Below are 12359 nucleotides of genomic sequence, written 5' to 3' on the forward strand. Positions count from 1 at the left end.
GACACGGGAAGTTTCTACTATTTTGCAACTTTCCTATAAATCTGAAACTATTTTAAAACCAAAAGTTTATTTAAAAAGAACTAGGACTTAGTAAATTGGTGATCAGCTTTGTTTTTATATTGTTTATATTTTCTACTAGTGAAAAAAGTAACTTGTCATGGACTCCCGATTTAGAAGATTGCTCTCCACAGTAAAGGGGCACCTGTATAGAGCCAGATGGAGGATTTATAAGTCCCCTAGGTAGAAAGTTACTGATTTTCTCTACCAGTGCATGCTTCTCTGGCTCTTTAGCATTGAGCTGCCTTTGGCCAGTGACTTGGCTGCCTTCCTGAGTATGACAGATTGCTACCTCTCCCAGGCCAATTCACAGCCTAAAGATCTTAGCTAAATGGAGGAAAAATGTTGATGGTGTCCTTGCCAGTCACTATTTTGGGTCCCATTGGTGCTTCTGAAAAATTGAAGGGGCAGGACCTACTTGGAGGAATCATTCATTCAGATTTTTGGGCGTGCCCCCCCCACAATGATTTCTACTTCCCTGAGTGTATCTCCTCTTTCCCATTCATTGGCCCTTTGTCATTTTCAGAGTAGGTGGCCCTGTCTCCCTGGCCATTGCTGATTGGATGGATCACTCCTGGACATAGTAGACCAATCAGGATTCCTTCCTGAGGATTTGCAATTGGGGTTAAGATTTCTATCTTAGAGGGATGCCTGGGTGGCTCAGTCGGTTAAGCGTCTGCCTTCGGCTCAGGTCATGATCCCAGGGTCCTGGGATCGAGTCCCGCATCGGGCTCCCTGCTCCGCGGGGAGCCTGCTTCTCCCTCTGCCTCTGTCTCTCATGAATAAATAAATAAAATCTTAAAAAAAAAAAGATTTCTATCTTAGAATTGAACTGGCCTCTTGAGTTGGGGCCTTCATCACAACCTTGATACATCTTTAAGATGTAAATAGCAGTGTCTATCAAATATATTGGAAGAGTATGAGTTTTACCTCTCTAATTCTAAACCATTTCTGGAATATTTACTGTCATGGACACGTTGGCTCCCCAGAATCCATTCATCAATCTTTTGGTACCCAAATCCCTGCTTTTCCTTGGGAAAGCTATCCTCCCTGGATTTGATCATGCTTAATAAAGATCTACCCCTAGAGTTTTCACTTGTATGAACCAATGAAAATTCCTTTTACTGAAGCCAGTCTGAGCTGGGTTTTTGCCACCTGCGATTGAAAGAATCCTGTTTAGTGTACTTACTAAAAGCACATGTCCATTTATCAATGGGCTCACTTATTTCTTCCATGAACTCTTTGAGTCTGCTCTAAGGCTCCCTGTTACCCCACTCTCAGCTTCCCCATTTGAAACCAGCCCCCCAGCTGTGTGTGTGTGTGTGTGTGTGCATGTGTGTCTTCCAGCAGGGTCTTGGTTTAAAAACACACATAATCTGGGGCACCTGGGTGGCACAGTCAGTTGAGTGTCCAACTCTTGGTTTAAGCTTGGGTCATGATCTGAGGGTTGTGGGATCTAGCCCCACATGGGGCTCTGCACTCAGAGCAGAGTGTGCTTTAGATCCTCTCTCCCTCTCCCTCCCCCTGCTCGCTCTCTCTCTCAAATAAATAATCTTTAAAACACACACACAGGGGTGCCTGGGTGGCTCAGTCGTTAAGCGTCTGCCTTCGGCTCAGGTCATGATCCCAGCGTCCTGGGATCGAGCCCCGCATCGGACTCCCTGCTCCACAGGAAGCCTGCTTCTCCCTCTCCCACTCCCCCTGCTGTGTTCCCTCTCTCGCTGTGTCTCTCTCTGTTAAATGAATAAATAAAATCTTTAAAAAAAAATAAAATAAAACACATACACACATGATCTAAGAGATACTATGGTCATTTTTCAGGCTTGGTTAACAAAAGGTGTTTTAGGTGCTTGTATGAAAAAAAAAAATCCTTTATTTCAATCTCTACATCTCACTCTCCTCAGAGTGTCAAAGATGGGTCAGGGCATGAATCTTGGCATGCGATCAAAATGATAACCTAATCTTCAGCAAAAATATAGTTTATGGGGCACATTCATGTATATTATTTCATGTAATCCTTAACATGTAAAGGAGGTGTTGCCTTCATCACTCTGATGAGAAAACAGATTCAAAGAAGTTCAGGGACTCAGTCATGGATCTACAACAATAATGGCTAAGAGTTACATAGGAGAGTACTTCCAGCACATCAAACATCTTTTGTGTTTTACCCCAATGTTGGAGGGATTACATTACATTTGCATTTTATAAATATAGAAACTGAGACAAAAATGTCGGAGAACATGCCCCAGGTCATATCACAGGTGCATGCTATTCCATATCTGCTTGTCAGCAAAACCAGGGCTTGAATTCTTCTGATCCTGGTCAAATGCCTTGTGTACAGTATCAATAAATATAGCAAAGTGGCAAAACCCAACGAAAACAAGAATGCAGTTGACCACATGGAGAGATGATTGAACTAGAATCTGAAAACATTTTTTTTTTCTTAGCACTCTAATAATGTTTCCTGAGGATTTATGTATTTTGCATTAAAAGTTCACTATTTTAACTAACTGAAACTAAAATAATTTAGAGAATGGCACATATGATTGAAGTATTTTGGAATTTTCAGATGCAGTATCCCACTCTTTCTATATCCCAGTTCTTAAAAAGCAATTAATATAGTACATCACCCAGTCCTGCCTTTTGTAAACTGAACTTTAAATCATTTAGCATTTAAAATTATTATTAAGCTTACCTTTGGAGAAATAATAATCATGAATAACACATGCCATATGTAGAGATAATAAAAAATATAGTGGTATATTTCAAAGAGTTAAAACATATTCTTGAAAAGGTTAACTGGACCACAGATGTGAGTGTGTTTTTGTATATGTGTATGCAACTGTGCAGCTTTAAATTTTACTGCTCTTACAGCTCTTAAGGAGATCAGGGCCTTTAGTGATTTTTTTTTGTAGGATTATAAATGATAACTGCTGGTTAGAGCAATTTGACTTATAGTATCAACAACTCCAAAGTTATTTGTTGTCTTCGGTCAAGTTTTTTATTATTACTTTTTGCGACGTTTCTCCATTTTCTTATTTATGAAATGGAAGATATACTGATTATACTGATTTTTACACATTTATATAAGAAAGTGGATTTCTCATAAAAATCTCTGCGGTAGAGGCACCTGGGTGGCTCAGTCAGTTAAGCGTCTGCCTTTGACTCAGGTTATGATCCCAGGATCCTGGGATCGAGCCCCGTGTCAGGCTCCCTGCTCAGCAAGGAGTCTGCTTGTCTCCCTCTCCCATTGCCCCTCCCCTACCTTGTGCTCTTGCTTTCTCGCACTCAAATAAATAAAATCTTTAAAAATATATATAAAATATTTTAAATTTAAAATATTAAAATATATTAAATTTAAATTTAAAATGTTAAAATATAAATTAAATATAAAAATATTTTATATTTTTTTATTTTATTTATTTTTTTTTAAAGATTTTATTTATTTATTTGATAGAGAGAGACACAGCGAGAGAGGGAACACAAGCAGGGGGAGTGGGAGAGGGAGAAGCAGGCTTCCCGCCGAGCAGGGAGCCCAATGCGGGGCTCGATCCCAGGACCCTGGGATCACGACCCGAGCCGAAGGCAGACGCTTAACGACTGAGCCACCCAGGCGCCCCAAAAATATTTTATATTTTAAAAGTATAAAATAAAAAAAGTTTAAATCTCTGCAGTAGTAGTTTTTTTTTTTTAAGGGGGCGGAGTGGCAGAGGGAGAGAGAGAATCTCAAGCAGGTTACACTCCTAGCATGGAGCCTGACTTGGGACTTGATCTGACAACCCAGAGATCATGACCTGAACCGAAATCAAGAGTGGGATGCTTAACCGACTGAGTCACCTAGGCGACCCTCTGTGGTAGTCTTAACGTGGGAATTCCATCATCCTAGAAAGGAAAGACCGATGACCACTGGCTAACCTGGTTGTCTCAGCTTGGACTTGGTACTTTCCAACTCCTCGTAGAGGCCAGGGTGCAGGGAGATCCAATGCCCAGGGCTAAGCCTTGAATCAGGACAGATGGAGAGAGAGGTGAATCCAATGAACTGAGCAAAGAAATAAAAGCAAGTAGGAGACAAAAGGGTAGGAGCTGGGACACCAGAATTGACTGAACAGATTCCAGATGGATGCTGCAAGGCTGAACTGTTGTGAAGGAAGAGGCTTCCCTGGGGGGGGCAGAGTCCTTCAGGGCTTTTCTTAGGAAAGTTAGTACAGAACGTGGGTCTTGGCACTGTTCTACAGTGGAATTTTGCTTGCGTACAAATAAGGAAATCTTTGTTTCCTGTTAACTAAAAGCATTTTAGTTTGGAAAATTTTAGATACTCAATGACAGTAGAGAGAAGAGAATGATAAATCCCCATATACCATCATCCCACGTCGACAACTGCCACAATTTTGCCAGTCTTCTTTCATTTATCCCTCACCACACTTACTCATTTATTATTCTTGCCAGCATCTTTTAAAGCACATTCCAGACATCAGGCCTTTCATACTCTTCATTATGCATCTCAAACTGGTTCTTCATGAAGAAGTAGATTGAAAAGTATATAGAAAAATTAACACGTCTTTAATGTTATTTATACCATGTTTATATGAAAAATTCCTCGATTGTCTAGAATGTATTTGGTTTGGATCAGGATCCAAACAAGACTCCCACATTGATTTCGATCGTTTTGTCTCGAGTTTCTTTTATTCTATTCCTTGCCAACTGCCCTTTTCCTATGTCTTTGATTTATTAGAGAAACTGGGGCATTTGCCCTGCAAGAGCAATGTCCCATATTTTGGATCATGTCCCTCAATTGGTTCTTCCATCTCTCTTGTATCTCCTAAACTGTAATATGGATAGAGATAGCTGATTGAATTTAGATTAATTTTTTAGGCAAGAATATATCATGGGAGATGCTACAAATAAAATATTTACAACCCATGGGCTGCATCTGACCTATAGACATGGTTTTATTTGGCCCATACAGTTTTTTATGCTTTACTTGGCCCATATAATGAAAAAAGGAAAAGTTGCATCCATTTCTGAATCGATCTAGGTTTTGCCGGGAAACAGATGGGACCCTCGTACAAACTCTTCTTAAGGGTATGGACAGAGTTGGGGAAACAATAAAGAATGGCAGGACATTCTGGGGTTTGTAACCACAGGAACTGTCACATCCCTGACCTGGAAGGACTTCTGGACAGGGGCTTTTGGTAGAGGATAAGAACCATGGACAGCCCCACCCAACCTAACCCAATACCTTACAGAGAGGGAGACGGAGAAGGAACACTCTTACCTCAGTGTCCTCCGTCCCTCGGTGATCCCTGGCTGGTGACTCCCACTGGCCGAGCACAACAGGAAGCCAGAGAGCAAAGAAGGGCATTGATACTGTCCCTAAATTCCAGCCTCCCCACAGGGAGCGGAGTCATGAGGGTGGAGAGTGGATCAGGATGGGAAACACTTGCCAAAATTGACAAATTAAAAGACTTATATAAAATTCTGGATTTCCAGCTTCTCTTGTCATATGAGATGTTCTGGCAGCTCCGAGTCACGATACTAACCGTTGGCTAGAGCCAAGCAGTGGCTGCCCTGGGGCAGGACGTAGGGATGGTGCTGTGGATCTCAGATCATCCCCAGGAAGAAAAGGAGGGCAGAGGGGAGAGAAGCCTAGAACGGGACTGATTACTCACCTAGAAGAAGCTGAGGTCTTAATCCAGAAGGTGCTGAGTTTACTTTGAATTAGCTAGATTACATTTTTTTTTTTTTTTTTTTGCTATTAGAAGTAATAGAGGTTCATATGACTTCAGCTCGGTTTAATTAGAGAAAAGCAAAGAAACATTTTTGCAGACTTGAGTACTGCAATAATATGAAGTATGATTATCGTCATAGTAACAGGAAAAAGAATACAGAAAAGAGAATCCTCATGTATTTACAGGTGTGCCAAAATACATATTTTGGCTGATTGCCGTGTGTTAAAAAGAATATCCCGCTGAAAACAACAATCATGTTTCAGGATGAACTTCTAGCCTGCAGGAATCAATTTGAAAATATTTACTTAAAAGCAATTGTTATGAAAATGTTATTTTAAAAAATCTTAGTAAACAAACTAAAATTTTTGACGTTACAGCATGGGAATGATCTTTTCTCAGCATTGCCAGCTCCTATGTTGTTACTAAGATCGCTATTCGGCACACTGCTGACACTAGCTATATAGGTCCGCCATGCACAGCACTTCAGGGAGTACACTGCACAATAATACGAGGTAGGGCTATTCACTATGTGGGTCTGTAAATAGGAATTTTTCTATTATGTTCTCCTCTTCTTTATATTATTTATTATTTCTACATCAAATTTTATTAATCATGGATGTTAGTGTATGTCACTTAACATTATTCTTTTTTCATGAAATGTTGAAATGTAAAGTCAGTGTTCTGTTTTCCTCATCTGTTATGATGAGAAGAATTCATAAACAAGAATTTTCCTTTATATGCTCATAGCCCTTGGGGCGCCTGGGTGGCTCAGTCTGTTAAGCGTCTGACTCTTGACTCCGGTTCAGGTCATGATCTCAGGGTCTTGAGATCAAGCCCCCTCCTCGGGCTCTGCACTCAGCACAGTCGCCTTGGGATTCTCTTTCTCCCTCTCCCTCTGCCTCTCCCAGAGCTCTCTCCCTCTCTCTGTCTCTCTCCCAAAATAAAATAAATACATAAAATCTTACATACTCATGGCCCAGATGGAAATAGATAAGATTCAATACAATTCTTAAGAATTTAAGAATGTAGTCACTTAAGGTTATTTTACGTAAAATTACGAATGAAAGTTCATCAATTTTACAGATGTTAGAATTATGGTATTATCTAATCTTGAACATTCTGCATTGTATTATTTAAACTTTTATAGGACTTGTTGGTTTAAAAAGGATACAATAAGCTTCCTAAATGTTTCCAGCTAGTGCACTCTCCTAATATTCTAATTAAGTATCAATCTATTTTCCTACTCATCTAATTATTTTAAAACTCTTATGTGCTGGGTGCCTGGGTGGCTCAGTCGATTAAGGTCTGACTTAGGTTATGGTCCCAGGGTCCTGGGATCAAGCGCCACATTGGGCTCCCTGCTCAGCGGGGAGCCTGCTTCTCCCTCTCCCTCTGCCCCTCACCCTGCTTGTGCACGCTCTCTTACTCTCTCAAATAAATAAATAAATAAAATCTTTAAAAAATAAATAAATAAAATGAAATTCCTATGTGCTTTTGTAAATAATTTTAGTAACTTTAAAAGTCACCATTAATTATTACATGTCAGGGCGCCTGGCTGGCTCAGTCGGAAGAGCATATGACTCTTGGTCTCGGGGTATGAGTTCAAGCACCATGTTGGGTGTAGAGATTACTTAAAGAAAAAAATTATCATTACATGTCAACTTACAGTAATAAATATGCATGTACTTCAACTGACTAATAGAATTTCAATATACAAAGCACACGTAAGGGTGTGTTTCACTTTAAGTTACTGGTAGAATGAAAGCAAATATTTAGATAGTCACAGAAAATTTTAGTGACAGGTCTTACTGGCATAACTAAAGTTGTTATGCTGATTATGTGTGATGGTGACCTACCTGAACACACAGTCCCTGGTCATGGTCACGTTCAGGAATATGAGAAATGAGAGTAAAGAGAGCAATCAGCTCTCCAGCCTTGCAATGGCAGAGACTGAAACCAGAAGAGCCAAAGAGTAGATTTTGGCAGAATAGCAAGGCAAAGGGCAACATAGATGTAGCTCTAGTTGTTATCTGAAAATATTCTTCTGCATAAACTAAAAAATAAATGGATCACTCTGTAAAAACTCCTAGACATCAAGACAAGAGCAGCAGCTAATATTCATTGAGAATTTACTATCTGGCTGGTCATTCTACCAAAAACTTTACCTTCATCATCCAATTTAATCTCCTGACGACCGTTATTATGGTCAATACCATTATTATGCCCCCAACTCACTGATGGGGAACTGAGAAAGAACTTTATGAAAATTATATTCGTTGCGGGAGATTCACACCCAGAATCTAGTTTAGTTTAATATGTGTGGAGGTCAGGTCAAGAACTTACCATGCTTGCTTCCGTGAACTTGCTTGCATAGAGAGGAAGGGGGAGAAAGAAGAATGTGTGCATATCCCAGATACCAGAGTATCCCAGGGGCTCGTTGCCGAACCCAACAGTTACCAAGTGACGGGCAGCTTGAAGGCCTGGAGAATGTGGGTCAAAAGCAAAGAGTGGGAATGATGAGACTAGTGAGCAGGAGACACTGCTTTTGCCTTGGGTCCCTCTCTCCCCATCTATCTCCCTCTCTCTCTTCAGGACAATTGTACAAGACTGGAGATGAGAATCAAACTTATGCTAGAGGACAGAGACAGTGCATAAAGCCAAGGTCTCAGAGAGTCACAGTGACTCAAACATTTTCCACAAAGCACAGCCTAACTCAATTCATGCACATCAAAGTTTGAGAACCACTGAGCTAACATAAAAAAGGGAAGGAAAATAAGTTCATTTTTCTGGGCAGTCAAACCACGCTTTTTTAGGATGACTATCAATTCCCTTGTGTTGATGGTAAATGGGTGAGGAATCCCAAAAGTGTTTACTAGATTTTGTTAATATTCAGCCTCTGTAACTTTAACTTTAATGCATGCTAAGAGACTTTTTTTTTCCTGTTGTTGTAAGAATTTAAGGAGTCACACCCCACAAGGGGATTCAGTTTCAAAGTCTGAGTGTAAATTAAGCTAAAGTTACAGTCTCACAACTACCCTAAATTTTCTTTCTAGAATGCAAATCTGATCACGCCGTACTCTTTAAATCCTTCCATAGACCGAGTTGCTGCTCTTTGATTTCATTGCCAGTGATTACAGGGGATAATAAGTATGCTGAGAAGCAACCCTTATCCCCAGTGGAAAGACCTTCTATGGGCCATCTTCCCCCCACATACAAGCACGTGACCCATGGGGATATATACAGGTCATAGTTTGAGGTTTCTTGTTAAACTTGATTTGGTTCACCATTTACTTGGTCTGGTTAAGCCACATGGGCAGTGTCACCCAATGGTTGCAGCCTCAATCACTGCAGATGGCATGATCCAAAGCCACTCAGACATCGGAAGAAGTGTATGAATTTCCATCAGTCAGAAACAAGGGTGTGCTATTCGAGTCTCTGTACCCTTAGGAGGGAAGTGAGAGGTGTTCACATTCAGGAGCTGCTCAGGCGTCAGGCACAAGCCTTTTCAGAATGTGGCCCCTGTCAACGTTCCAGCTGCATCCTCTGCCACTCCCGATGTGTACTACCTCTTCTCACACGGAGTGACTTGTGCACTCTAGGATACCTCATTCTTTTCTACACTCAGCACCTCCTGTCTCCAATTCTCTTCCGCAGTCCTGCTTTCTAGAGCTTCCCTGAAAATTATTTTTTCCTGATTTATTATCCCTCCCTAGAGTACATGTTTATCTTCTTTTGACATCTCACTTAAGTCAACTACCACTTTTCTTAACTGTAATGTAATTAATTATTGACAGAAAGAAAGGAAAAATAGGGAGGGAGGGAGGGAAGGAGGGGGGAGATGGTTTAGGATGGAGGGTAAAAACTATTATAAATGTAATATGTGAGACAGGTTTCTTTAAAATGGGTAGGATCAGAATGTCAAAAATATTATTTCTCCACACAGGCTTCTGGTTATGGAATAAGTAAGGCCCAGCATGAGGAATATAGTCAATGGTGTTGTAATAGTGTTGTAGGGCGAGAGAGGGCAGCTCACTAGTGGTGAGCACAGTACAACATACAGATTTGTCAAATCGCTATGTTGTACACCTGCAACTAACGTAAACTTGTGTGTCTACTATACTCCCATTAAAAAATAAAGATATTCTGGGACAACTGAAGAAAGTTGAATATGGATTTTGTATTATTTAATCGTTCCGATTCAGAGTGTGAGCCACTGACCAGCAGGAGTAGCAGCCCCTGGGGGCTTGTTAGAAACGCAGTTGCAGGCCCCACCCTAGGTGGTTTATATGCACACTAAGGGTTGAGATGCACTGTAGTAGACCACAAAAAAAAAAAAAAAATTGTTCCTCCAGCTATAGCTCCTTACTATCTAGGAGTCCACAAATCTCTTCTAGAACATACATCTCACTTCTCAGGATTTACTTCCAACTTGTTCCCATGCCCAGTCAGGTTCACCGGACAAATTCATCTTTCCCTTATAATCTCCGCTCTTCTCTGTGAACTCCTATCCTGGCCTAACCGTGGTGAGAACTTGCAACTCCTTCCTACCCTGAGTTACATCATAAAGCATCCTATGTTCATTGGATTATGAAGGTCACCATGCTCCTTCCTCTTCCTCTTCAGGAGTGAGCAACAAGAGGGTTTCTTTGGCAGGGCAAATGAATATTTCCTCATTTATTATTTCACTTACCACTGCCCCACCCCTACCCCCCCGCATCCATTTACTCCCTCAGCAAACATTTGCTGAGTGGTGCTAAACGCAAGGTGCTTGCCAGGGGCTACATGATCTACTTAGTCGAGAGATACCAATCATTCTTTGAATCTTCCCTTCAAAGACTTGTCGTTTGTACCCTTCCTCTCAAAAACCGACACCACTGTTCTTATCTTATTTCCTTTGTAGGTCTCTAATTTTTTTGCAAGAATTTTTGATTAAAAAAAAAACAAACCATACAGCAACTGTCAAGCAATAGGCAGTCACGGCAGTTCCAGACACATCTATCTAGTGCTGAATTTCCTTCTCAACCCAAAATTTTGCTAAAATGCCCTTCTATTGTCCACTTTCCTTAGAAACATTTTGCCTCACCCATCTGGCTGGGGTGCTTTTTTCTCAGGTTTCTGTTTTAGGTTTTGTCCCCCAGAAAAAGGCTTGACATGAGCTGTGAGCTCAGATAGTCTGTTTGAGGTGTTTTCCACGCAGTAGCCAGGAGTGTGGACCCTGAGAGGAGGCTGGGCTTTATTGTAAGCTGGTTTGGGAGCCAAGGGGAAACCATCACCTCATCCTGATACACACCAGAGGAGGGAAGGAAGTCTACTCCTGAATATTACCTTCTTCAACTTCAGTTATTTCTTAAATGGTAGTCTTTCAGATTTCTACTTCTTAAATCAGAGAAAACAAGAGGAGTCATTGTGGTATTTTCACTCTTATTAGCTCTGGTTTGCATAAGACAGTAACCCATGCTGTGCTTTGAAGCATGCCAGGCTACTTCTAGGGGCCCCGGGGCTTCTGAAAGGGTGAGGATGGCCTGGCACCAAATCAAGCTCTGCTTTCCCATTATCACGTTATTCCCATTCTGTCCATGTGCTGCTGAGGAGCATATACTATTATTTTAAAAGTGGAAACATATGGGTTCTTTTCAATTTTTACAGCTTTTCTGTGTCTATAAAAGTAAAGAATGTTTACTATAGGAAACCCAAAAAGGCAAAGAGAACAAAATAAAAATATTTTAATTTCACTTAGAGATAATCACTTTGAACATTTTGGTGTCTATCTTGACTATGTATATATAAAAATTATATACTTTTTTTAAACAAAGTAAACACATACATTTAATGTGTAACTTTGTTTAAATGCCTATTAGGTGTAAAATGTTTCACTTAAGCATTGATTTTTAAAGATTTCAGTTTATACACTGTAGAAGGTTTTACAAATGCTATTTGATATCTACAAATAAAACTTTTATAAAAAAGTGAAACACTCATTTGCCTTTTTTAAGTGGGTATACTCCCATGTAAATCCACCAGTTGGTATTTTCTGGTCATCAAAAATGGTCTCTAGCTTAAGAACTAGAAAGTAGCATTTTCTAAAAAACAAGAATTTCTTAGTAGTCTTATCTAAAAATTGGCCTTTATAGGATATGAACATTTTAGGATTTGATTCATAAGAACATTTACATTGACCTTTTGTTCAGTTTGCTTTGGGAAAGTGCAAGATGTGGTGGATCTAAGCATTAGTAAACACTTTCAATAAAAAATAAATTCCAGGGCCGCCTGGGTGGCTCAGTCGTTAAGCGTCTGCCTTCGGCCCAGGTCATGATCCCAGGGTCCTGGGATCGAGCCCCGCATTGGGCTCCCGGCTCCGTGGGAGGCCTGCTTCTCCCTCTCCCGCTCCTCCCGCTTGTGTTCCCTCTCTCTCTGTCAAATAAATAAAATCTTTAAAAAAATAAAAAAATAAAATAAATAAATTCCATTTATCCTGGGAACAAGAGGTCATATTCTTTATTTGAACAATGTTAGGTAGCTATAAGTGAAAAGAAAATCACAGATAGAAGGTAGCGGGAGGGGAAGAATGAAGCA

Source organism: Leptonychotes weddellii, chromosome 14 (assembly GCF_054177405.1).
Source record: "Leptonychotes weddellii isolate Sample4059 chromosome 14, ASM5417740v2, whole genome shotgun sequence".
Classification (NCBI taxonomy): domain Eukaryota; kingdom Metazoa; phylum Chordata; class Mammalia; order Carnivora; family Phocidae; genus Leptonychotes; species Leptonychotes weddellii.